This window comes from Parasteatoda tepidariorum, chromosome 2, assembly GCF_982258835.1.
Source record: "Parasteatoda tepidariorum strain Cologne lab strain chromosome 2, Ptep-v5.0, whole genome shotgun sequence".
Taxonomy (NCBI): domain Eukaryota; kingdom Metazoa; phylum Arthropoda; class Arachnida; order Araneae; family Theridiidae; genus Parasteatoda; species Parasteatoda tepidariorum.
In genome coordinates this window covers 86,379,364-86,405,527 of record NC_141756.1, presented here as the reverse complement: position 1 = coordinate 86,405,527, position 26,164 = coordinate 86,379,364, and the positions used below count along the sequence as shown (strand labels likewise).

Below are 26,164 nucleotides of genomic sequence, written 5' to 3'. Positions count from 1 at the left end.
TTTCCTGATCAAAAATGTATCAGAAGGTATTCCTGGTCAAAGAAACCAGAAGATCAATTATGATTCCCTGGTCAAAGAACCAGATGATATATATGACATATATATATATAATAATAATTTAAAATAAATACAAAAAAAAAAAAAAAAAAATGATTCGAGTCAATTGTTAAATAATTGAATTGTTTTGATGCTCTTTGGGGAAAATCTTTTGCGTAACCTTTGAATATCCATATGTTAATAATTACTAAAGTACATAACTTTTACAATGTTACCTTCATTGTTAATGTTAAACTAATAATTGAGTGTCTTTTGAGGTTAAACATTTTTGCTTTGTTTGAGAACATTCTTTCATTTGTGTTGGAATAATATGTAATAATCATCAAATCTTTCATTATCAATAATACATCAAGTAATCACTAATTTTATAAACGAACAAATGATACAAAGTTGGTTCTTGTCTAGCTTTTACATTTATTTCTAATGATTGTTAGGTCATGTTTTAGACATTTTTAACATTAGTAAACACTTAATTTAACTTTGAGGATGACACAAATTTCGAATGCCAATTTTTTTGATCCTTGCTCCTGTACAGAATTTTTTTTCTTTTCTTATGTAATGAATAAAGTTTTATTACATAACTTTTGGATTCTCAGAATGTAGTAAACGGCTACAGCTCTGTGTTTTAGATACAAAATTTTTTTGTATCTGTAGTGTTGATGATTTTAATTTTGTTTATGTCTGCTTGCAAGCACTTTTTGTTATTTTATGTTCATCAAACTGGTTTTATTCTTATGTTCATCAATATTTTTTATTTTTATGTTCATCAAGCATTTTTATATTTGTTCATAATATGTGAATTTATGAATTTTCATTTTTAAGCATACTTTATAGGTATTGTTTATGGACACTTTAAGTAAACATTAGTTACCAGTATTGGTAAGCAGCGTTTTTGATCATTGTTTATAAATTTTATCTATAGATAAATTTTGTTTTTGGTGTGTGTTTGTTATACATAGTTGTGTGTAGAATATGATGCATATGGTTTCAACATACTTATGTGATCAATTTTTTTAGTGAGAAAAATGTCTGTGATTTTTTTAAGGTGTAATTTCTAACTTAGTTTTTGCAGGTGTTAAGTTCAATGTTTTTGCCTAGGCGTTTCTATTAATTTAAGCCTTTTTTTTTTTTTTTTTAATCTCCCTAAGTTTTAACTTGTTAATTTTTGTGCACTTAATTGATCTCACTAATGACTTTGATTTCTGAACCCATGCATAATTCATAGGTTGTATACTAATTTTTGTCGTTTTAACTCGGAATACTAAATTATCAGTCGTATTTGATTGGTCTTAAATTTTTTTTCAATAATTGAATTGTACAAAACTTTGTTGTACAAATTTTTTCTTCATTCATTTAAACTCGGAATACCATCAGTCTACAATGTGAGCCTGATTTGTCTTCATTTGTTTGCAATTCTCAATTTTTTTTAATAAGCATAAATTCAGCAAACAAAATCAATTTTTTTTCATTCCTTTTTATAAGGAACCATTTGAGTTAATGAATTACCTCATAAATTTTTTTTCACATTTATTGAGTGAGTTATTTATATACTCATTGAGTCACATTTTATCTCTGTAATTTTATTGTCTATGGAGATAAATTTTTTTAATGTCAAGTGAACTTTATTTTGACTATCGGGTAGGTCAAAAGTTTTTAGCAAACAATTAAGATTGTTTTTGTTGTTGTTGTTTTTGTAAACAATTAAGATTTGTTGTTGTTTTTTTCAAACAATGAACATTGTGTTTTATTGTTTAGCAAACAATTAAGATTGTTTACTTTGTTATAATCAAGATCAGCTATGTACAGCTGTTACTGTCCGTTTTTGTGTTGTGATTGCTATTGTAACTATGTTGGGGCACAGCATTTCTACTTGAGACCAATTTACTGTCAAAATTTTTGAGATCGAATGTTATGTAACATCTGAATGTTCTGTTAAGGCTGATGTGGTGGACTGGAGCGGCAGGTTGTTAAATTATTAATGTTTATTATTTTTAGCGGCAGGTTGTTAAATTATTAATTTTATTATTTTTAGTGGCAGGTTGTTAAATTGTTAATTTTAATGCTTTTCGGTTACGAATACTTTAGGCCTTTCTGCTAATTTTTTAAATTTAAATTTAAAAAAAAAAAAAAAAAATTTTCATTTCTTCAAAATTTTTTTTTCACCGGCTGTGGGTATAATGTGACATTAAGTCACAGCCTAATTTCTAATTATCCCGTTTTATTAATCAAAATACTAATTTTTCGGCTTAATTTATATTTTTAGATACAGTTTTTATTGTCTTCATCTTTTTCTTCTCGCCCCTTAACGCGTTAGCGCAATGAGGACACTTTCCCCAGGAGGCGCCTTGCACATTCTTCAGACACTCCTTTTTCTTGGAAAGAAGACTGTCGGCGACCTTTGATGTCAACACATGTTTGTGGTTACGGTACGGTCGCCGTTAGTATTTAATTATGCTTAAATTTAAGGTGTTAGTTAACTCAGTTCAGTTCGCTCCTTAAGCTCGATTTTTTTGGCTTTTAGGAAGTTTAACTTCCACTTCTAGCTATTTCTTTAAATACCGCCCATTTTCTGGGAGCGGACACATTCGAAATTTAGTTGTCAACAGTTTACGATCCCTTAACAGGGGTTTTTCATTTTCACCCCCTCCTCTCTTTGGAGAGACGGAGTTTTATTTTTGTTTTAAATATATGGCGGTCATATTTCTCCGACCCTCTGTGGTTCCCCTCTGCGGGCTGTGATTGTTTTGTTTTTTTGTTTCATCGCCATGAACATTTAAGTGATTATTCGATACTTTGATTTTTCTCAGTCACCTCGCTCGCGTACTGAGCGTTTATTTTGCTTCGGTTTTCTCTCTGGTTGAGGGAAGGAACTTCACTCCCTTTTAAATGGCGTAATACCTGCCCGCCGACTCCCCAAGGATGCGGTTTTTTTTTTTTCGACAAGAACGAAAATCAATCTATCGACATCGTAATTTTTTTGGATCGCCCTTCCAGAAGCGAAATGTTTATGTGTCGACTGAGACAACTGCCAGCCGCCACTGATGCTACTAGGAGATGAAAAGCTGATCAATGTTGAAAAATATGCCTTATGACCCCTAACTGGACATACTTGTGATTCTGATGCCCCAACGATTTTATTGATAAGAAGTGATCTGCATTAATAAACTACAACAAAAAAAAAATGAACTCTGGACTTTTCCTTGTGTTTTTCTTTAAATTATTGCAGCTAAGCCAAATTGTGTGACGTCTCCCACCTGCAACAGGTATGTGAAAAATCATTGCAAAGACATCTTGATTTCTAGTGTGTTTTCTTCTATGTTTTTTTTTTATTTTTAAGGGTTATTGCTCACTATTTTTAGTTTCTTTAGCAGCCATTTTATTTAAAAAGTTTTCTTCTACATAATATATATATATACCCAATATATATAAATATATATATTTATATATATTCATTCCCCAATATAACACCCTGTAAGGAAGAAAACATCTTGATCTTCGTTTGTTTTTAAATTCAATAAAAACAAGACTTAGAACCTAGAAAGTTTTAAATTTTTAACAGAATTCCTGAAATTCTTGACTTTACGAACAAAATATTGAAGCAGGAATTTGTGAAATTGAATGACACTCTGGAGAAAAGAATTTTCCTCTTACGATAATTAGTTTTGAGGAGCAAAAAAAATCCAACCATAGAATCCCGCTCAGAAAACACTTTCTTTTTAAAATAACCTGCTTTATAATTTAAGAATCCTCTTTAAAAAGAAGAACAATAAGAATAATCGTCCAGAATAATTTTAGTACAGCAAAACAACTTCTTTGTTTAAAAAGTAAGGAAAATGAACTGAAGAAGTTTTGCATTCTGTTTATTTTCGTATAATAATTTAAATTTATGCAAACTATGCATTTTTTTTTCCTTAAAAAAAATTTTTTTTTCTTCTTTTTATGTGCGTAATTTTTCTTTTCAGAAACTTGTTTTTCGCGATCTTAAATGAATGTCAGTGAAATTTAAATCCCATGATGCAGTTCTTCTTCAGCAAACGTTTTTTTTTTTTTTTTTTTTTTTAATAAAGTGATTCTAAACGTTTTCATATTTTTAGAACACATTGATCGCCTGACACATTGATACAACTTATCAACACTTAATCAATTGTCGCCGCAGTGGCTCAGAAAATTGAGCGCTCGGCTCCCAATGAGGTATCACCTGACCCAGGTTCGAATTCCAACGATGTCTAATCGGCACGAGTTCTGCTACTGGATTGCAACGACCACAGAGCTGACGTAAAATATTTTCAGTGGCTAATGGATAATTTGTTAGTATCTCTATGTCGTAGAGCTGTCCGTGTGAGGTTTCCCTAGTTTTCCTTCCCATGCAAGACAAATGCGTAACATGGGGTGTTACATAGACAGAGCCGGATTATACCTTTCGTAGGCCCTAGGCACAGCCGTTTTTGGGCCCTCCCCTCTTTTCAAAATATATGCTAAAATTTTCTTGCATATTTTTTTTTACATTTTTATTAATATGGATTTTAATTTACAAATTTGCTTATCGAACTTTATCTGCAATACCGACATACTGCCGATATTGCAGTTGATATCGATTATACCAATATGATGAGTTCGATCGATAACTCGTTGAATCCAAAAATCGCAAAAAAGTAATATATTAGATCATAAGATTCTGCAAAATAATTTATTACCGAAAAATATTATATTTTAATTTGTATCTTCATAATTTTGTGCAAAATACACTTGTTATTTTTAAAGCTAAATTATTTTTGTCAACAAATTTTTTTCTCCCAAGTTTTTTGTAGGCCCTAGGCACGTGCCTAGTGTGCCTATAGGTTAATCCGGCCCTGTACATAGAGAGTTAAATGAGTTATTTATTTGTTTGTCATCCGCCTTTTTCACAAGATTGGGTTGAAGGGAACTTCTATCTGCAGCCCAAAATGAAAATTAATTTCAATATTGCTTTAAAAAAATCAGTTTCAAAAAGTGGTAGAAATATAAGCAACAGATTTTTCCGTAGTGTGTCGTTGAAACGTCTACAGCACACATTTGGGCGATGTGTGCTGTAGACGGAAAACACAGATGCAGCGATTTACGTGGCGTAAGCTAATTAAATAATCCGGGGGCTCGCAAATGACGTCTACTTTTTTTAGGCTCTTTACAATCAGCCTATATGCTTTTTAAATTGAGAAAAGTGAGAAGAATCACTCAATCGGATTAAACTTGATTAGGCTTATTGCAAACTGTCTAAGAAATCAGGCTGTTCGAGCAATTAAATGAGGTATTTTCTAATTAGCTTAAAGGTGTGTGCGCTTTCTGAAGAAAGCCTAAAAAGTGTCAGGATGTTTAAAAAATATTAGCCGGGCGCATTGCTAAAAGACGGCCTCTGTCTACAAAAAGTCAGGTATTTCATTTAGCCTACGTCATATAAATAGTTATGGATAATGAAAGTTACTTGCACTTTAGCAAGTTATGTGTTACCGCTTAAAGGCAGGGGTGTCAAACTCAAAAGCTAACTTGGGCCAAATAAACAATGCTTAACTTTAGGTGGGCCGCAAAAAAAAAAATAAAAAAATCAGTGTTCATAGAAACATATATTTTTATTTTCAATAGTACTTTGTAATAAACATATATAAAGTAAAATTATTCTTTGATATTTGACATCTCTTCTCTGCTACTATCTTTCCTATTTCGGGAGAAATTTTATTGGCCGAGACTACTTTCAAAATTGGCCCAGCGCGAGCGTTATTAATACGGTTTAAGACAGAAGATTTATTTCCATTCATAACAGAAAATAATTGCTCGCACTGTTAAGTACTTCCAAACATGGAAAAAATTTCATTTGCGAATTTTCGAGTATTTTCAAACTTAGCAGGTAAATATTTGTAAAATTCAGGCACACCCACTTCAATGAATTTTGCCTTCAAATTTGAGTCGCACTGAATCTCAATCACTTCCATTTGTATATTACTGGGTACTGAATTTATATTTATTGAGAAAATCGAAGAAAACAAACAAAAATTTTCTTCTAAAGAATTAAAATCTTTAAATCTTGTTTCAAATTCTGTTCTAAGATTAGAAATTTTTTCTGCGTATTTTTGATACGATGCAGTTTCCCTGGAATGGTAGACGCCGCAAGCCAATTAGAATTTTACTTTTTCGCGGGCCGCAAAAGTGTTGATCTCGGGCCGCGAGTTTGACACCCCTGGCTTAAAGGAATGGCGGAAATATTGTGGTGTCAACGCTGGGACTCATACCCCTGTTCTTTCGTTTATGAGTATGACAGGTTAGCATTCTCGGCTGTAATATGTATCCATCCGCAAGGAACTAAGCTGCTTCATGAAGTGGGATTAGTTGATGCTATAAAATTCTGGTTTCAACCGTATTAGGCGAAAGCAGTTAATAAACGTATTTTCTTAAACTAAGAGTTTCATTACCATTTTATTTATGGTGATTTGACTGTTTTGTTTGAATATAGTAAAATAACAAATTAATTGTTATTTAACAAATTTTTTTCCCGAAACATTTCTAATAGTGCAAATGGCAGAAATACGCCTGTCAAAATTAATAATAGGACGCATTTATAACGATATTATTTTTTTTAAGAAAAAATAAAACTATTTCAAAATTCATTCGAAATTATAAATTGTTTTAGAAAAATTCATTTATTAATGTAGCATAATCAATAAATCATCTTTTCCGATATTTCAGAATTCTGCATTAAAGAAAAACGAACTGTGTTATTGGTTATTCACGGGCATTTTACGCGGTTATATTCGTTGCGACAACCGAAAGAAGAAAAGAAAAAAGTTTTCAAAACCAATAAAAACAACTTTCCAAAAGATTACCCGAAAACTTTTCTTTTTTTTTAAACATTTTCCTTTGAAGTAGTACAGAAAAGAAAGAAAAAGGGTTTTGCCTGGAGGTTTTGACAATGTGGTAATCCAAAGTAACGCGACGTAATTCTTTTTTAGCAAACAAAAAAAAACACACACACACTTACTAAGTCTCTATACAAGATCATATCTGTTAAGCAACAAGAGAATTATACAATACCAAGTTACAACTAGACCACAAAAGATAATAAGAATAAAAAAGAACAGGGCTATTCCGGCAATAAAAGTGAAATTGCTTTCCGCTATTAACATATCTGCCAATAGTGGCAAAAACTAAAAAATAAAAGGGTGTTTCTTTTTATTTTTGGACATTTGTATAGTGACACTATATTAGTGCTAACTCTACAAAAGAATAGACAAAAACGCAATAACCGTTGTTCAAAAAACCGTGAATGTTTAAAACATATTAGCAACTAAAATAACAAAGAATTGTTTATGTATACATAATACCACTTTCAATTCATAGCCTTAAGGTCGTACATACAATCGAATGGTGAGGTAAGGGTGATGGGGACTGCTATATTATTATTGCAAGGACATTTGAGTAATGAAATGGAAGAGATTTTTTTTTTTTTTTTTTTTTTTTTTTTTTTGAAGAATTTCTTCCTATTTTGTATTTTGCATGGAAAAGTGGATTTTTCTGCGCTAGGAAATAAAAGAGGACTAGTATAAAAATAAAGATGTTTTTGTCCTAAGCTTTTATCATTTTTAAGTAAGGATTTAAGTAAGCTTTTATCATTTCTAAGAGCACATTTATAGATTGCTCGACATTTTGCATATGAGTCGGATTTGTTTTCAAGTTCCATTTCAAGAATCGTAAACGTTCCATATAATGTTCTTTTGATTTCAGAAGAATTGAAATAGGAAAAAGAAAATGGATTAAGAGATAATGATGCAAGGGGAGTAGACCACAGCGAGTCTTCTTTTCCAATGTAAATTTATTAACCACATAAATTTACTTTAGAAATTTCTGTAATCAATATATAAAAAGAATATAACTAATTCAATCAATTGAAATATTAAAAAAAAAAATTAAGAGGCACCTATGCAACTAGCCTAAGCAGGGGTCTGTCCAGACATTTTGTGAAAGGTCCGTTTTTGTAAAATTGTGAAAAAATTACTCGCAATTTGTGAATATAAAATAAACGTTAAGTTACATTCTTTTAACCAGGGTCAGCTTTTGTAAATTTGTGTAAATAGGGTCCGTTATTGCAAAAAAAAATTTTCAAGGAGTTTTTTAATTGTAAAGACATACAAGATTATGCCCAACACAATAAAATTATAATTAAAAAAATTTAACTTTAAAAAAATTAACAGCAATTGCAGCTACTGAATTAGCGATGCAACATTCAAATATTTGGTATTTAGCCTATACTGCTGAACTCAGAATATTAATTTCGGACGAATAAAGGAAGAAGCGTCTGCCGAAGACAAAATTAAGTTCGTTTACATCTGTCTTTCTCCCCTCCCCCCTTTCCTGGGAAGGGTTTATTCGATTAACAAAACAATAAAGAAGATTATAAATTATTTTGTGAAGGGTCCGTTTGTAAGTTAAAATATTTTGTGAAGGGTCTGTTTTTATGAAAAGATATTTTGTGACGGGTCTGTTAACGGACCCAAATTTCTTCTAAACAGACCCCTGCTAAGGAGACCTAACAACAGAGAGGATTTTTTTTCAAAGTTAACTCATTGATTTCATAATAAATAGTAGTTAATGTTTTAAATATGTACAATGCGCAAAAAAATAAACGAAACACCCTGAATAACTCTTGGTCTAATGATTGGATTCTCACGTACTAGAACTGAATTTAAATAATGCAAGGTGGTGAATTGGAATATGCAAATTAATTAGCGACGATATTTTAAGTAACGAAATCAGGCACAAAACGTACTTTCTCTGAAAAAACATACATTTCTTTTAGATGGATAAAGATTTCTGACCCCCGAATTATAAGAGGTAGCCGCATACTGGTCAATACCATTAATTTGGTCAGGGGAGTAGCGGAAAGTTTGAACCCTTAAATGTTAATTTTTTGCGTATTTCGCCATATCTCTAGAACATTTTAAGCGAATTTGAAAAATTTCACACACAATTTTAAAATTAGCTTATTTAAAGATAATTCCGTTCAAAAAAATAATATTTAATAATTATTTATTAACTTTCATTATTTTATTTAATAATAGTCGGAATTTTTTTTTTTCTTGAAACACAAGGCATACAAATTTTTACGTGATTTTAAATAATGTAATTTTATGTATAGTAAAATACAAAGATTGAACAAAACCGGTCGAATAGTTTCTGAGAAATCGAATTTTAAGTATTCGAATTTAAAAATTCGATTTCACAGAAACTATTCAACCGTAGAAAGTAAGTTTTTGTGTCTGATTTTGTGCTTGGTCAAAAATTATTTAAAATCCTTCCTTTATTTTTTATTCATTTCATCATATTTGTGATAACTATTTAACATCGTTTCAGTGAGTAGCAGCGTAGAAAATTACCAAAAGACAAATACGCGTTTTATCCACAAAGTATCTTTTTGTACTATATAGTACTTGCTCTACAACTCATTTTATAACCGTTGTTGAACAGCCGACCCAATTCTTTGGATTTACAACTACTAATATTCAATTCCGTAGCCTTGTAATGTTGAACCAAATCCAGAAGACAAGGGAACTCCGGGATCCAGTATTGGGAGAAATTTGCCTTCGTGGAGGACTTTTATATGGAACTAACCCGCATTTGCGTTACATGGGGGGGGACCACGAAAACCTCCCACAGTTAGCCAGACTGCAAGGGGACTCTAACCCATGATCCGTCTACCACTGATGATATTTTACGTCAGCACTGTGGTCGGTGCCAGCCGGATGCGGAATTCATATCGACCATCCATCGCTGGGTTTCGAACCCGGTTCACCTCATTAGAAGGTGCAGGCTCTATCCCCTGAGCCATCATGGCGCTCTACAACTCATTAGTTCAATTTTCCCGCTTATCTCACACCGTATTTGGGATAAGAACGCTATTTCTCAATACCAGAACGATATTTATAACAGGTAGCGTTGCAAGTGATCTCAAATTATAGTGTATAGTCACTTTATATTAAATTTACAACACTTTAGTAACTATTACTGCAGATTGGATTTAGACTTACTTAGGATCTCTCTGTAAGCTCGTTTTCCTATTATGTTAAAATTCAAGCTAACAAATTCTTCAAATTCATTTTTAATAAGAAATGACATTTCACAATTCACATTTATTGACATTTTCACAGAAATTCTCATTTATGAATAACTTTGTAAATTCGCCTTAGAGAAATTTCCAATCCAAAATATTTTTTGCTTTGTCTTTTGTTTATTCAAAAAAATAAGTTTAAAATAAAATTGAAATTTAGAAAAATTTTCCTAAATTGTAAAATTTATAACATAATTTACATAACTCAATTTCAAGATTTTCGGTTTTCACTCTAAACATAATTTTTTTTTTTTTAATGTAACATATTATTTCACAGCAAGCGTTTGTAAAAAAAAAAGAAGAAAAAATTGCAAAGCTAAATTAACATAAATCTCTAATAATTAAAGATTTGCTTTACTGTAGCATAATTAATACTGGAATAATTAATAATAATACATTAATAAAATCATTCTCGGTAGAGCAATTAATTTTATTGAATAACTAAATTCAGAAGCATTAATATTCCAAAGACTGAAAAAAAATAACAAATATAAAAATTTAATAAAATAATTTTATTGGTAGGTAATTTAAAAAAGCAGCAACATTTCTACTTCTCTCAATTTTATTAATATCAAGTTCGAAAAATTTATGATCTATTGCCGAAAGCAAAGATGACTATCATATTTCATCGTAAAGTATGACTTTGATAAAAGCAACTAAAAAAGAAAATAGTTTGGTAAGCAGCTTGTATTTTCCTGACACATATCATAGATTTTTAATATTTCTATAAAAAAGGGAACTAGCTTTTGATGCGTTCTTTTCTGTTTACAGATATAAGAATACAACTTACAGTAATTCTGATAAATCGTAAAGGTAACATCTGTTAAACTTTGAATTGTTTACCCAGGATTTTCGAAATATTTCTTATAATTTATTTTTTTATTGTTGTATTATATATTGCCTCTGGTGCTTAAGACGAAACGCAGTTAGATTACCAAAATACTTCAGCACACACATCAAGCAAAGTTATATCAATATCGTGTTGATAAAAAAATAATAAAAAAATATATTTTTATTCCCTAAAAATACGCTTACTGCCTTTATCGACTAAAACCGAACAAGAGTCGCGAATTTCATTCGCCACCAAACCTAGATATAAATATAAATCACTTTAAAAATTTTGTGCAACTATATTTATTCCATACTTAAGAAAATATATTCACCTCAGAGACAGTAACCAGGCCATGATTGGCGACCGAATCAATCGCCAAACAATAGCTACGTTTTAAGAATAGATAGACAAAATATATAGCCCCAGGTTCCTGAACGTCATAAAAAAAGAAAGTAACGGCTCTCCCAAGCATCGTATTTCTAGAACTTCAAAAACTTCTTGTTCCACTTACATCGTTCGAATTCTTTGATTCGCCATTTTCTTTTTTTAAAAGCAAGTTGGTGAAAGTAGAGAAGCATTTTTTTATTAGAAAAGGGTTTGCGATAGATACTAAATAACTGATGTACTTTTCTACGGGCGAATAAAACTCTTTTTTTTTTTAAGGTATCTTGCCTCAAGTTTTTATTGCATTTAAGAACCGAGATGAAATAAATAAATAAATAAATAATCGCGTTTTAAGTTGAAGAAAACCGTTTTAAGAAAAGAATCATTGGATTTATTTTGGCTTAGAGCCAAAATCACTCTAAAATATAAATATAGCCTCCAAATATGTCTTTAATGCTTAGGAGATGCTAACGTATTGGAAAAATACACTGAAAAGAATTTTCTAACAGTTTGCTAAATAGTTGATGAAATTCGTCAGAAGAATGGTCGTCATAGAATAAAAAGAATTATAAGCTCAGAAGAAAGTAAACTCATAATTAGGATAAAAATATTTCTTAAAAATAAATTCAACCAAATGAATGTAATTATTATTTTTTTTAATTAAAGCACAAAAATTAAACATTTTAATATATAGCATTTTTTTATTATAAGATACATTCATAGGGTATTTCTGAACATTTTTGCCATAAAACTATCCAAAAAGTGACTGGAATTCAATTTCTTATCTTTCTAATAACTTTTTATATAGTTAGTAATAAAGGACACCAACCAAGGAAGGTTAATCTAATTACATTTTTACATATACAATCTGTTTTTATTATTATTTTATAACCGTCGTTGAACAGTCGACCCAATTTTGAGTTTATGACTACCAATGTTCAACTCTGTAGCCCTGAAATTTTGAACCCAATCCAGAAGGCAAGAGAACTCCCGGATCAAGTAATGGGAGAAAGTTGCCTTCATGGAGGATTTTTTGTCCCGCATTTGCATTAAATAGAGAGGAAAACTTCGCATGGTTAGCCTAACGGCAAATGGGACTCTAACCCATGATCCGCCTACCACTAAGGATATTTTACGTCAGCACTATGGTCGGTGGAAGTCGGAGCGGAATTCGTATTGACCAGCCCTAGCTGAGATTCGAACCCTGGTGACCTCATTGGGAGGCAAGCGCGCTAACCCTTTAGCCATCACGACTACTAGACAATCTGCTTGTAAAAAGCATACGAACAAGTAGAAAAAATTAATGAACATTATTTTTGTGATAAAATTATTATAACCCAATAAATTGGACGATATGTCTCAGAAGTTATAAGGTATAAGCGATGGGTTAAAATGTACAAGAAATACTTATACGATTTTATTTATCGAACCACTTAGAATCACATTCTGATGCAATTTTTTTTACAAATTTCGCCCTTTCTTTTTTTACTGGCATTTTACTTAAATAATTTCATAAAAATAACCAAACTATAAAAGAAATTATGGTTTATTGTTTTGATGTAAACATAATTACAAGCAGCAAAAATTATTACTGGTTAAAAATTTTTAAACCCAAGGTTCCGCGGAATATTTGAGAACCGCTGAGCTACATAGTAGGTACTGTTAAAAGTAGCTATCTCAAGAAAATTAGCATTCAACCAGTAAAAGCAAGATAGTAGGCACTATTCCTCTTTAAATACAAAGAATAAATATTTATAGTAAGATCTTAAGTTCAGATATAGTATATTTTAAGAACTAAAGTGGTAGTCAACAAAGAGGAATATCATACAGTTTCAATACAAATATACGATCTCTTTTTTTATAAATACACCTTTCACACCATTGAAATATTAAAAGTAAGCTTTTACTATCGTCTAGTAAAAAAAAAAATATTAATCGTGATTATTTATAAAAGGGGTGCACAACCTCTTTAAGTGAAGGACCATTTGCACAGCAGGTAGATTAACGAAGGGCCGCACGCATATTTAGTCATGTAAGCAGCAAATATGATAATTTTGATATAAACATTAGTGTTCTAGGCACTAAATAATTTTATCAGTAAACTTAATAACATATATGCAGAAAATTAAATGCTTTTAATTATTTGAATTTAATTATAAAGAACTAATACTTTTTTTTTAATTCCCATTTTTCACAATAATTAATTTATCAAATATATATGCATAAATATTAGGGAGGGGGAGAGGATATAAATTCTAACCAAAAAGAAGCTTACAGAATGAAAGTGCAAAAAATACACACATTTAAGAGTAATATAAATTTGAATTAAATATTTTAATTTAAGAAAATTTTCAATGTTTAAATAAAAACCAAATTAAAAGAAATTTTTTATTACGTTCAGAAGTTCCCGTGGGCCACATATCAGCAGTCGGTGGGCTACACGTGGCCCGCGGGCCGCAGGTTGTGCACCCCTAAAACCACACAATCATATATTCTTTAAATTAATTCTTAAAATTTATTTAAAGTTAAGGTTCTTCGGCCAGAATTTTTCCCATAATTCTGAAAAATACTTCAAATGCCATATCTATTGATACTTGAAATAATTCATTCAAAGATTCAAAAATAAAATTAACGTTAAAGAATAGACTAAGCTATAAAGAAAAGTAAATTCAGCGTTGGTCAACTAACTTTTTTAGTTTTCATCCTATTACTGGAAAATAGGCTAAGCAAAAAATAGTTCCATTTAAAAAAAAAAAAAGAAGCATGGAATAAAGCTCAGGAATGTATTTTTTTAACGGGACAAATGTTTTTAACTTTCTAATCGTATAATCTTCTAATCTGAAAAAGAATTAGCCCTTTCATTTTGTAGAGAAATGAGGCGCCTAGGAACAGGTGTGCAGGCACCTAAAAAAAAAAAAATCCTGATTGTGTGGCGCTGTAAAATTCAGCTCAAAATGTGAGTAGGTGTCAGAATGAATATGTTTCTATTGAGGAAGGAACACACCCTTTCGTTAGCTCGATGGGTGACTGCCCTAAAGCTTTAAAATCATTTACTTCCTTCATCAAAACAATATTAGGTAATACACCATTCTAAAAGTGAGTCACACTGAAGAGAATGAAGTAGTTAGTTTTTCGGATTAAAGCATCTTTAAAAAATTATTTTTAAAAATTATTCTGTCACGAAAATAATTTATTAACTTAAAATGTTTTTTAAAGCTTTCAAGACCCGTTTCTTTATTTTCCAATAAAATTTCTTAGATAGAACAAGGTAAAAACCTCAATATTCTGCCTAAATAAAATTAACTATTTCGGCGATTGGGGGGGGGAGGCAGGAACATATGTGTCCCACCGGGTATTTTAGACGGGACACATATATCGGGTATTTTCGTTAGCGGGACGCATATGTCCTGGTTGTGCCGAAAGGGTTAAGGGGTAAGATCACTAGGAATTTTTGAAGAATCTGTTCCTTTCCGTTTAAGAGTGCATAAGCACTTTAAAATGATTTGAACCAAAAATTTTATGATTTTATGAAAAATTCTACTTTTAAAAAGTTTTGGAGAAATTATTAACGTTTAATAAATAAAAAAAATATTGAAAAAAATTCTTTATTGACTGTTAGAAGATTTTAGCCACGAATTTGCACATGGTAAAAATATAAATTAAGTTAAATAAAATTTTAGTGCATTTATTAATCTTTATAACATACAATTAACTCAATGATTTTATATAGAATTTAATTATATTATTTGGTTATCCATTGTTTTTTTAATCAAATTTTGGAAGAGTTTGACAATCTGTTTTTTGGTTAAATTAACATTACAAAAAAATTCTTTCTATTCGTTTGATTAAAAATAATATTTAAATAAATATTTTTAGAAACATTAGAACTCCATATAATTAGTTTATATTAAATTTAAAATAATTTCTTTTATCGTATAAGTCAACAATGCAGATATTTTTTTCTTTTTTAATACTTGAATCCACACTATTGTATTGATATATTTGGGTTTGACTTTATTAATAAAATATTAGAAAGCATTCTTTTTGCACATATAATCGTATGAGCTGATGATGAGATTATATCTTTTCCTTATTTTGTTTTCTGGCTTTTTAAGTTTTTTAATATTTTTAAATATATATATAAAAAAAAATCCTTGTGTTCTGTATATATGTATAGAACACAATGAAACGACAAGAAAGAATTAACGAAAAAAATTTACAAACAAATTATAATAAGTTTTATTAACGGCGCATAAGTTGCAAGACATCGAACCCATTATAATAAGATAAAAAAAAATACAAAGAAAAAATTTAAAAAAATTTAAAGAAGAAAAAAAATTACCAAATATAAAGTAATTTTAAAAATTTTAAAGGAAATTTAATAGCCAAAAAACAAAATAACGAAAAGATATAATATCGTCGTCTGCTCACAAGGTTATATCTGCAAAATTGAGTAGTTTCGAATATAGTATCAATATAGCCAAAGCAAAATACATTAAAACATTAGTGATAAACATACAATACAGTACAAATATATTAGTATATTAATGAAGTGGCTGGGTGGCGCAGTTGGTTTGTCGTCGGCCTTCCGAGACCAAGTCTACGGGTTCGATCCCCGGCTCAGACACCGGATTTTCTTGATGCAAAAAATCCTCAGCGGCCATGTCGTATGATTATGCGGCATGTAAAAGATCCCTGGAGTGCCTTATTGGATCCTGGCATTTCCAAAATTAAATTCCTAGTGCACTTTAGCATCCAAATAAGAGTCTCGGTGCTGCCATTTAGTGTGGCAGAAACCAGACGTCCAAATTAACATGGCCAACGGTATCTCACCCATTGTGGTGGTCCTGAAAGAGTGGATACCATTTCTGGAGAACGCACTAGGTCTGCTCATGTGTGCGCACTTGTGCAGCTCATTGGAAATAAAAAAAATATATCAGCGATGCTATTGTATTAATATATTTTGCTTTAGCTATATTGATACAATATTAGAAAGCACACTAATTTTCAGATAAAATCGTGTGAGCTGACGACGAGACCATATTTTTTCGTTATTTTGTTTTGTGGCTTTATCTTTTTTTTTTTTTTTTTTTTTTTACTTTTTAAAATAAATTTGCTATTTTCGGTAGTTTTTATTCTATTTCTCCTCCTTTAAAAAAATTTCCCCCTTTTCTTTCATTGTATTTCTATCTTTTATATATATTTATACATAATGAGCAACCTTATTTCAATAAAAGAGATGTATGAGTAAGTAAAGAATTACAAATCATACGAAAAATCTCTAAATACCGCATCAGGTAATTCACCTGAAAATGAAAGAAAACAAAAACCAACACAATTCTAATCAACAAAAATATTCTCCTTCATATTCTCGAGTCATAACGTAACCTTTGGGACATCATCTATCATATGGAACGCTGGGGTGTATGCTCTTCATAAACAACCATGAATAGTGTACAAAGGTGGAGGCAAAATAAAATTAAAGGTGCAGTGAACTTGGCTCCCCACTGAGTGATGTTCAACACTCTTTTCAGCCAAATCTCAAGAGATAAAAACAGTTGGCGGAAAGTTTAATTATCTCACTTTGTTAACATATATAACGTGTATTCAATTGCTCGACCTCTAGTTCATATTCATTCCTGAAAACAAGGTTCTTCATCTAAGTGGAGGGATTCGTTTAAATAACTTTTCACGGTTGCGAACCTGTGTTAAAAACCTGCGTGTGAAATTAAAGTTTTATTTGGTAACGTCATCGTTTTTATTATTACTAAGCACTAGCTGAATAACCATTCTTTGTACGGGGTGTGAGTGTATAGTAAAGAATCAATAAATCAGTAGTGTACAATACTACGAAATTATGTACAAAACAGAAAGGCATATACCAACTAATAGTAGAGGTAAAATAATTTAATTTTTTTTATTTTTATTTATTACCGTTTGTTGCCCTTCCAAGTGGCTTTACTATATTAAATTAAGCAAAACACATTTTCTATAATTCATCCCATTAAAATAAAGGTTAACTGTGATCAGTGGGGGGGGGGGTCACCTGGAACGATGGTATTGCTGGCGGTCAGCTCATGATAGTCACAATTTATCAGGATCAAGTAATTTTTTCAGTACCCAGTATCCTTTTGAGGGGCGATAAGACATATTTCCGCGATTTTTCATATTGATTCGATTTTTTACTAAAAAGATCATTTGATATTAACGATTAGATAAAATTATTACTATCCTGGTGTTTTGTAGATATTTTAATTTAGTATAAATCGGAGTCTGCGGGGCCCTCCGCGGGACGTCGTCTACCGAGCGATATTGGGAAGCAAGAGAGCTCCTGAGGAAATTACTTTTTACTTTCTTGTTTTGTGCTTTTACCTTTTAACATGTCAATTCACCTCTGCCATTTGAAATAAATAACTAAATAAATCGGAGTCGCAGTTACAGCGGAGCTAACAGAAAAGTCTGCATTTCAGTCGAGCATTTCAACAAAGAACTCCAAAGTATCTAAAATTTCTTTTGTTTTTATGAGTTAGATTCAAAATTACACTCTTATAGAAATGTACATTAGAGAAATTTTGCATAACAGTTGTTTTACGATAACCTTATTTTCTAGCCTTTAGCGATGCTGCGATTTGTTAGTAATTTTTCACTCAGGCACCAGGAAGCTCAAACAGCGTTGACGTTAATGCCTGTTTACATGATCCAAGTTCTTGGGCGGAGATTGATTGAAATTGATGGAAACTTGCTTTGCTTGGAGCTTGGATCGAGTAAAAGATCATCCAAGTTCTTGATCCAAAATCCTTGGACGATAGTAAACCATGTTCTACTTTCCATTCAAGTTTTTCCTCCCTTAACCAATCAGCTTCTAAAGTTTTGTGACGTCAACAAGCAGGCATCAGATTATGTCATTGTGGTTCGTTTTCATATATTTTAATCCAAATAAATTAATCTGTTTGGTTCTATTTGTGTAATTATGATTTTATTTGAATTTATTTAGTAATTTTGAATTCATGTAAGTGTGATTTTATAATGTTGAATATGAACAATGCGCATGCGCAGGTTTTTTTATCCGACCTATCAGTGACATTCAAGAACTTGGATAGCGTCGACGAAACGTCCAATTTCTTGGAGAGAGAAATTCCTCCAAGTTCTCGGATTCAAGAACTTGGGACTGCGTAAACGGGACTTATGATTTAACACGTTCACGCCGGGAAAAGTGAAAATACTGGTAGAATAACTATTTCAATATTAGATAATATTCGGGCGGAGTTAATCTATTCTCAACAATAACAATTCACTGTAAGGAAATTTATCACGGCGAAGGAGCAATTCAATATAAAAATTACATCCGTTAAAAACAATTGGTAGTTATGGATTTTTATTATTCTCGGAAAAAAACTAAAAAATGAAATTTATTGTTATGAGTTTTTACTCCGGTGCGCTGCCAAGATGAGACAATCTAGCGTAACCCACCGGTGGATCACCTCGGCGTGAACGTGTTAAAGGAAACCGTAACGCATTGAAAATCCTCTCTATTATTTTTTATATCCGACACTTAACAGCCGACCCGATTTTGGGTTTACGTCTTCTGATGTTTAACTCTGTATCCTTGTACTTTTGAACTCATCCAGAAGACAAGGAAACTCCTGGATCCCTGGATCAGTACCTCCAGAGGTATTGATTTGTTTTGGGAACATGGAGGATTTTGCGACTCAACAAATTTAACGTGCATCAGTCACCATTTACTACACGGGGAGTCTTCGACAGGCGGTGATCGAACCCACGAACTCTTGGACAATGGGTCCAGCTCCCTCTCTATTATTTACTCAAAACTACCTCTGTGGAAAGGTTACTAGAAGAAGAAAAAAACCGTTTGAAAGAAAGATTTCAAAACAATAGCACTTGTTAGGCGCCATTACACCGTATTTTTCTTTTAGTTATTTGTACTTGTTTTTTTTCTTTCTTTTTTTTCAAACTGGCACAGAATTTATATTTTATGTAAACTCCATGCCGTTACTTAATAGACATTTGCTTCCCCTACTACTGCAACTGATAATCTTTCATATCTAGGAAACCGGTGCTTGGCAACTCCTGCCGACTACCATACATCACGACGACGCGATCAATCTTCTTAATCTTTATAAATGATCAACTCTCGGAGTCGATAAGGGGTGTGGAAAGAGTTTGATACCTGCGGACACCCAGGTGCGCAAAAGTCGTATGCGTGAGTTTTCCCCTCTGTATCGAATTCAACAAACATTGCGTAATTTATTATTTGAAGTATACGCGTGAACACTTTGTACACTGATTTAATGGCTTCTTAATTTTTTCTTAAAAATTACTTTTAAATCAGGAGTGTTAACAAATAAAGGTTATTTATTTATTAATACAAATACTTAATTCAACCCTTTTTCCCCATCGATGTAAAGTTGTTTGAACAGCAAAGAACAGTTTGTCATATTATCAACAGTTATGAGGAAAATTTATGAATTTGTCTCTGTTGCTAGGCAACCAAGGGAAGTTTAATAAAAATTTCTTGATTTCCCTTGCTATATCAGTTCTCTTCACAGCGTTGCTAAGCAACGGATTTCTCTACGAAGTACGACATACCACATACGATGGTACGTAATGCATACGAAGTATTTCTCTACGAAATACGATGTAAGACAAGTTAGGTGAACAAAAAATAAACATTCTGCGGTGTTAAGAGAAACAAATTATCAACAGTTATGAGGAAAATTTATGAATTTTTCTCCGTTCCTAGGCAACCAAGGAAGTTTGATAAAAATTTTCTTGCTTTTCTCTTTCGATATCAGTTCTCTTCACAACGTTGCTAAGCAACAGATTTCTCTGTGAAGAAACTTTTAAACATCATAAGAAGTCCTTATTTAAGTTCTCTTTTGGTTAGAGGGGAATTTTCTATTTTTAACTACATTGGAAATGCTGTTTTTCTATTAACTATCTTTTAGCATTTATCTTCTAATGAGCAAACAGTTATCAAAAAAGTGTCGTTTAGAGAGTTGGTTTCTGAAATTAGAAGATAATTTTTTTGTAGCTTGTAATTTTTTTATTGATTTGTGACCCAAAAAAAAATGAGAAAAGATCATTCTATACAATAAAAAAATTCATTAATTTGTAAAAAATAAAGTTTTAAATGGAAATTTAAAAAAAAAAAACTTATAAGCAAAGAAGTAGTATGTTTTTTTAAGGAAAAAAAAGCTTATAAAGATGCAACTTTTATAAAATATACGATTCTTTAAAGAACAATTGAACTTCTAAAAAAGAGTTCAAAGACTTTAAAATTTTAAGGTATTAATCGATGCACTTTAAAGTTCTGTGTTTCCAACCATATTGTATACAGAACATGATTTATCTTAATAAAGGATTCAAACTATTGAATTAAACATCTACTGAAAGATGTTTAATTCAACATATCCTTCTATTGTCTGTTTATCTTTTTAGATAAAAAACATCACATATACATACCGTTTTTTTTTTTTTAAATCGAAAGAATTCTTTCAAATTTAAAAACAGAAAATATGTTTTCGGGTTGATAGTAAATTTTTAATGCTATAAAAAGCATATCAAATAAATAAAACTTCTGAAAATTATTAAATGACATAAGATAACGATGGATAGGTTTAATACATTTTCAGGGTGCGAGCTGCCTCAACATCATTTGTAAAATTCAAAATTGCAATAAATAAATTCAAAAAAGTACTTTTTTAAAAAATTACATTTCAATTACTACACATTAAATAATTCTAGGACTCTTTTAAATATCACAAAAAACGATAGCCTTTAAAAATTTAAAAACTAAGTTTTTCAAGGAGATAAAAAAGGAGAAAATTATTTCATTTTTGTCGGACTTAAAATACGAAGCATGAAGCGCATCACTTTTGAAAGACGGGGAAGGAAATTTTTGAGGCAATAGAAGTTTATTGATAAAGTTACGTACAGTGCAATTTTTGTTTCAGATTTGACAAAAATAAAATAATTTTCCTTTTTTCAGACTATTCAAAAATCATAATTTTTAAATTTTTTATCAACATTTTGCTGTCTTATAGGTCTCGCCTAAAAGTTTCTCCCAGACCTGAATGATTGATGGAGTGGGCGGAGGGATTCTATTGAAAAACCGCACCTGTTCCCGTTGACCATTACTCGCCAAATCTTTGTGATGCCAACGACGATAAAGGGTCTCAAATGGAAAACTGATTTACCTCGATTTTGAGAGCCATAGTTGATTAATTCTTCCTTTAGTGGGAGAGTGAAACTTGTTGAATTTTTCGGACGCGCAAGGGATTTTTAGGGATTTGAGTTAAAACATTACACGACAATTCCGAGTGTTTTTGTCATGGGTACCGTTCAAATGACGAGGGGGGGAGGGATTCCGATGCTAACTTTTTGAAGATTATCTATACATGTCGTGTGTCTTCGTACATTTTTTATACTTTAATTTAAAGGGCATACTGCATTGCATTATCCGATTGAAAATGCTCTGAATAATCAAACTGTAGCATTTGCTTTTTTATTTATTTTCTTTCGAAACCTCAAAATGATAGTAAAAAAAAATCAGTTAACCACAATGATAGTTATTTATGGAATTCAAGTGAAGATGCTACCGTTCATAAAAGGTGCTTTATGAATAGTAACATGATATTACCATAAAAGATGCTTTATGATTAAAATTTTCTTACTATGTCATATTCAAAAAACTCATAAACATTAAAAGACTCGATTAAAAAGCTTTTTTTACAAAATAATAAAGAAAAATATTTAAAAAAAAAAGATATTTGTGACACTTGAGTTTTATAAAGCAATGCTTTCAATTTTTCTTTCTTTTTTTTTTAAAGAATGCTTTCGTTGCTGTTGATTCATTTGTCGTCGTCGTAAAATGTAGGCGAAAAATTACAAAGGTAGCATATTAATAATCTTCTGACGTGGATTCGAGACTGGTGTCAGCTTAAAAAAAAAAAAAAAAAAAATTCTGATGCTCTAATTATAAGCAAATATATATTTAGGTATTTTTTAATTATAAAAAACACTCGAATAGTTACTAAAAATTCGTTTAGATTATCAGGAAATAACTTGTACATTTTTTTTAAAAGCGTTATTCGAAAGTTTTTTTTATTTTTTCTAAAATTGTATCAATAATTCTTACTCAAAAGCATATATGGCAACGTTACTTTTAAAAAGTAACGAGTAAAAGTACAAGTATTTTAAAAAAAAGTAACGAGTAAAAAGTAAAAAGTTCTTATTTTAAAAAGTAACGAGTAAAAAGTACAAGTAAAAGTACAGGTACTAAACAAAAAAAGTAACGATTTAAAAGTACATTTCTAGGAAATCGAAAATTCAAAGTAACCTAAAATTTTATTGAATAATATTCTTATGTTCTTTAATGTTTTTGCAAAATTGTAGTTATTTATTTAATTATTTTTAATTTTGAAAGTTATGGATTTATTTTTAAATTCGGAAGAATATTATAATATAATTTCATAATATAATCGTATAATATAATTTTAAAATCAAATATATTTTTAATATCAAACTTTTTATGGATTTGCACGAGAAAGAAATTTTATCTATTGATTTTAATTTTTAGTTTACATTTATTTATTTAAATTACCATTGATTTAAAATTGTTTTACTTTATAGAAACGCGTTTTAAAAGCACACACATAAACAAAGCAAACACGGGGTTTCAGAAAGCTTTGTGATCTTTGAGCTAGTAAAAAATAATTGAATGTGCAGTATAAGTTGAAGCAGAACAGTCTGCAGTTTTATTTGTAACAATGGCTAATGCTGAAGTTATGCAAGAAAATCATTTTCCGAACATTTCTGCCTAACGGAATAATTAAAATTTGTAAACGAATTTTAGTATCAGAGGCTAAATTAATACCTTCGAGTTTTCAAGAATTAAAATAGTAATTATAATAGTTTTCAGTAGCACAAATACTTCTGAAGCTCTTGGAGATTTGACTGGGTATTGTTTGACAAGGTCGGGCATAAACATAATTTTAGTAAAAAATGTACTAGGTAAAAATGTATTTAGTAAAAAATATATTACGACAAAAATTGTATTATTAGTGAGTTCAAAAAGAAAATTGAAAAACGTAATAACAAAATCCAACATTTTTTATTTAAAATGTATTAAACAAATGCATAACACTCGAAAATGAATGAAAATAACTTGCTAATTAATATTTTTATTCATTTTTTGCAAAATAATTGCATTTTGAAAGCATTTTTTTTTTTAGAAAGCTTACCGAGTTTTAGAAAAAAGTAACGATTTCATTCGACATTTCCGTTACAAATACTTGTACTTTCTCCCTAAAAAAGTAACGAAAGTACAAGTAAAAGTACGAAATTTAAAAAGTAACAAAGTACAAGTAAAAGTACGAAATTTAAAAAGTAACGAAGTACAAGTAAAAGTACGTACTTTTTACTTGTACCGGCGGTACAAGTAACGAAAGTAAAAGTACTGCCATATATGCTCAAAAGTACATCAATAATTAATTTTGTAATTTCAATAATGAATAATTGTTTTTCAATTTAAATCTAAATATGTGCACATTTGAAGATTGTTTGGAAGTGTCATGTTTAGAAAATTTTAATTTTAACGCAGGAAAAACAACGGTGTTTCATGTTGTATTTCGTAATCATAAATTATTAAAATGCTAAATATAATATTTTCACTTATTTTGACTTCAATTATTCCAAAATAATGATAAAAATATAAAAATTCCAGTTAAAAAATTAACGATTTAAAATATTGTAGAGTAAAATAAGTGAAAGAGTAAGAGTGAATCAGTACAGGAATCAAAAGTATTAAAAATTAACAAAACAAAAAAAATTCCTTTATGAGCACCTGTTATATTGGGTATGGGTTGATAAGGAGTTGAATTTCCAGTTTTGTTTGTAAAAGAGGGGAGAGATAACACCACTATCTTTATCACTTTTTAAGGTTGGCACCAAGATTTACATGCAAACAAAATGGCTCAGTTTGAGTGCGTCGAATCAATTCGAGATGGTAAATTAGTTTTATTTAATGAATTTTTATGTCGAATAAGGATGAAACACGGAACGAAAATCTATTATAAGTGTATTTCAGATGATTGCAAAGCTTCCTTAATTCTAGAAAATGATCATATAATACGTCATAAAGCTCAGCATACCCATGCGCCTGACAAGGCGCGTGAGTATGCTGTGCTTTACAACTGTACTGGTTTATCGAAAATTGTATAGCATGTAATTATTAAAAAAAAAAATATCTATTTCAAACAATGTCAACATCTTTGTTTTTTCATTTGTTATTACATTTTGCTAATGTTCTTTTGTATCGCCATTTTGTTTTCTTTAATGCTCGTCCAGATACTTTATCCTCTTTTAATAGTTCTGATTGTTCCACGCAGTTAAACTTTGTCTGCAGTAATTACTTCCTTATAAATATCAGTTTTTTTGGATTCATTAAATTAAAAAGTTCTTTCAGATGTTCTGAATACCCGCCCGTGAATATTCCCCGATAGGCCATTATTTTTTTAATCGTTTAATAAAAGTCGTCAAGTCAAATTTACCAAATATTCTAAACTTAAAGGGGGGGGGGGAAAATATTGATCCTATGTGAAATGGAATTAATAGTAGTTTACATATTCTTCAGATTATTGATTATACAAGTCAATCAATTAAAAATTCTAAAATTGAAACAAATTACAGTTTGTGTATACATTCAAGACTATTTTTAATGCTTGCGAACCTTTACGAATACTGCCCTACAATGATGGGCGAGACACTTTCAGATTTTGATATTTTTATTAATTTCTCAAGAAATACTAAGATTACTTTATAACTTTAGAAATACTTAGGTCATTCGTAGGGTTTAATTTAGCAATAAAAATTTAGTCGTCCAAGGGCCACATTTAATTGTCATTAAATTTAATATGGTAGACAAATTTAAAAAAAATTTAACTTTACAATTGTATATTTTTTTATAGTAAACATGAAAACTTAACAAAATAATATTAATAGAATTAGTAGTATAATATCAATAGAATTATCACTCAAGTAACGCAAACTCAGTTCTTAAAGACCTTTCACAAAAAAATTAGTTCTGAAATTAAGGGTTTCATTGTCTTCTGAGTTGGCTTCCATGATTAAATAGCAATCATATGGTATATCTTTTCCCTAATCTACATGATGATTAGTTTGGAGTGGAGACGTGATTTTCATTACTTTTTAAAGAATGCATTAAATTCTTAATCACCTGTTTAATATATAATAAATATATAAAAATGTTAAATGGATGAAAATGTTAAATATATAAAAACATTTCTAAAATGAATCCGCGCATGCATAGTCTGAAAAAATACTTTAAAACCCCATATCTTCAGAAATTTTTAACAATTTTTTATATAAACTTAAAAATAGCAATTTCAATAGTGATTGAAAATGGTTCCGAAAATTTCGTTGATTATCTGCGGAGTTATAGCCCAAAAAGTTGCAAGAAAAAAATTACTATTTTATTAAAATTTTAAGTATGGAGGAGTTTGCAAATAACAACCAAAGTTATCAATACAAATTAAAATCTTTTATTTCATCTATTCATCATCAATCTTTTTTTAATCTTTCATTCAAATTAATTACTTTATTTTTTGGCATAGGGTGTTCAAAAATACTTGTTTTCGTTTGTAATTCATTGCTGTTCTTTGAAAGCTTTGAAACATTTTTTTTAAGTATGAGAAATTTCATGACCTAAACACGACTACAGT

At 30.3% G+C, this 26,164-nt stretch overlaps 1 protein-coding gene and 1 long non-coding RNA gene across 3 annotated transcripts in view; one reads left to right on the top strand and one right to left on the bottom strand.

The window, feature by feature from the left end:
• The window catches only part of LOC107453736 (dual specificity protein phosphatase CDC14AB), a 135,830-nt gene that overhangs the window by 72,300 nt on the left and 37,366 nt on the right, over positions 1–26,164 (bottom strand). The gene's annotated exons all lie outside the window — the stretch shown is intronic.
• LOC147815890 (uncharacterized) lies at positions 1,177–3,243 on the top strand. The gene is made up of 2 exons (XR_015431435.1): positions 1,177–2,020; positions 2,059–3,243. It is a non-coding gene; the product is annotated as an uncharacterized LOC147815890 (long non-coding RNA).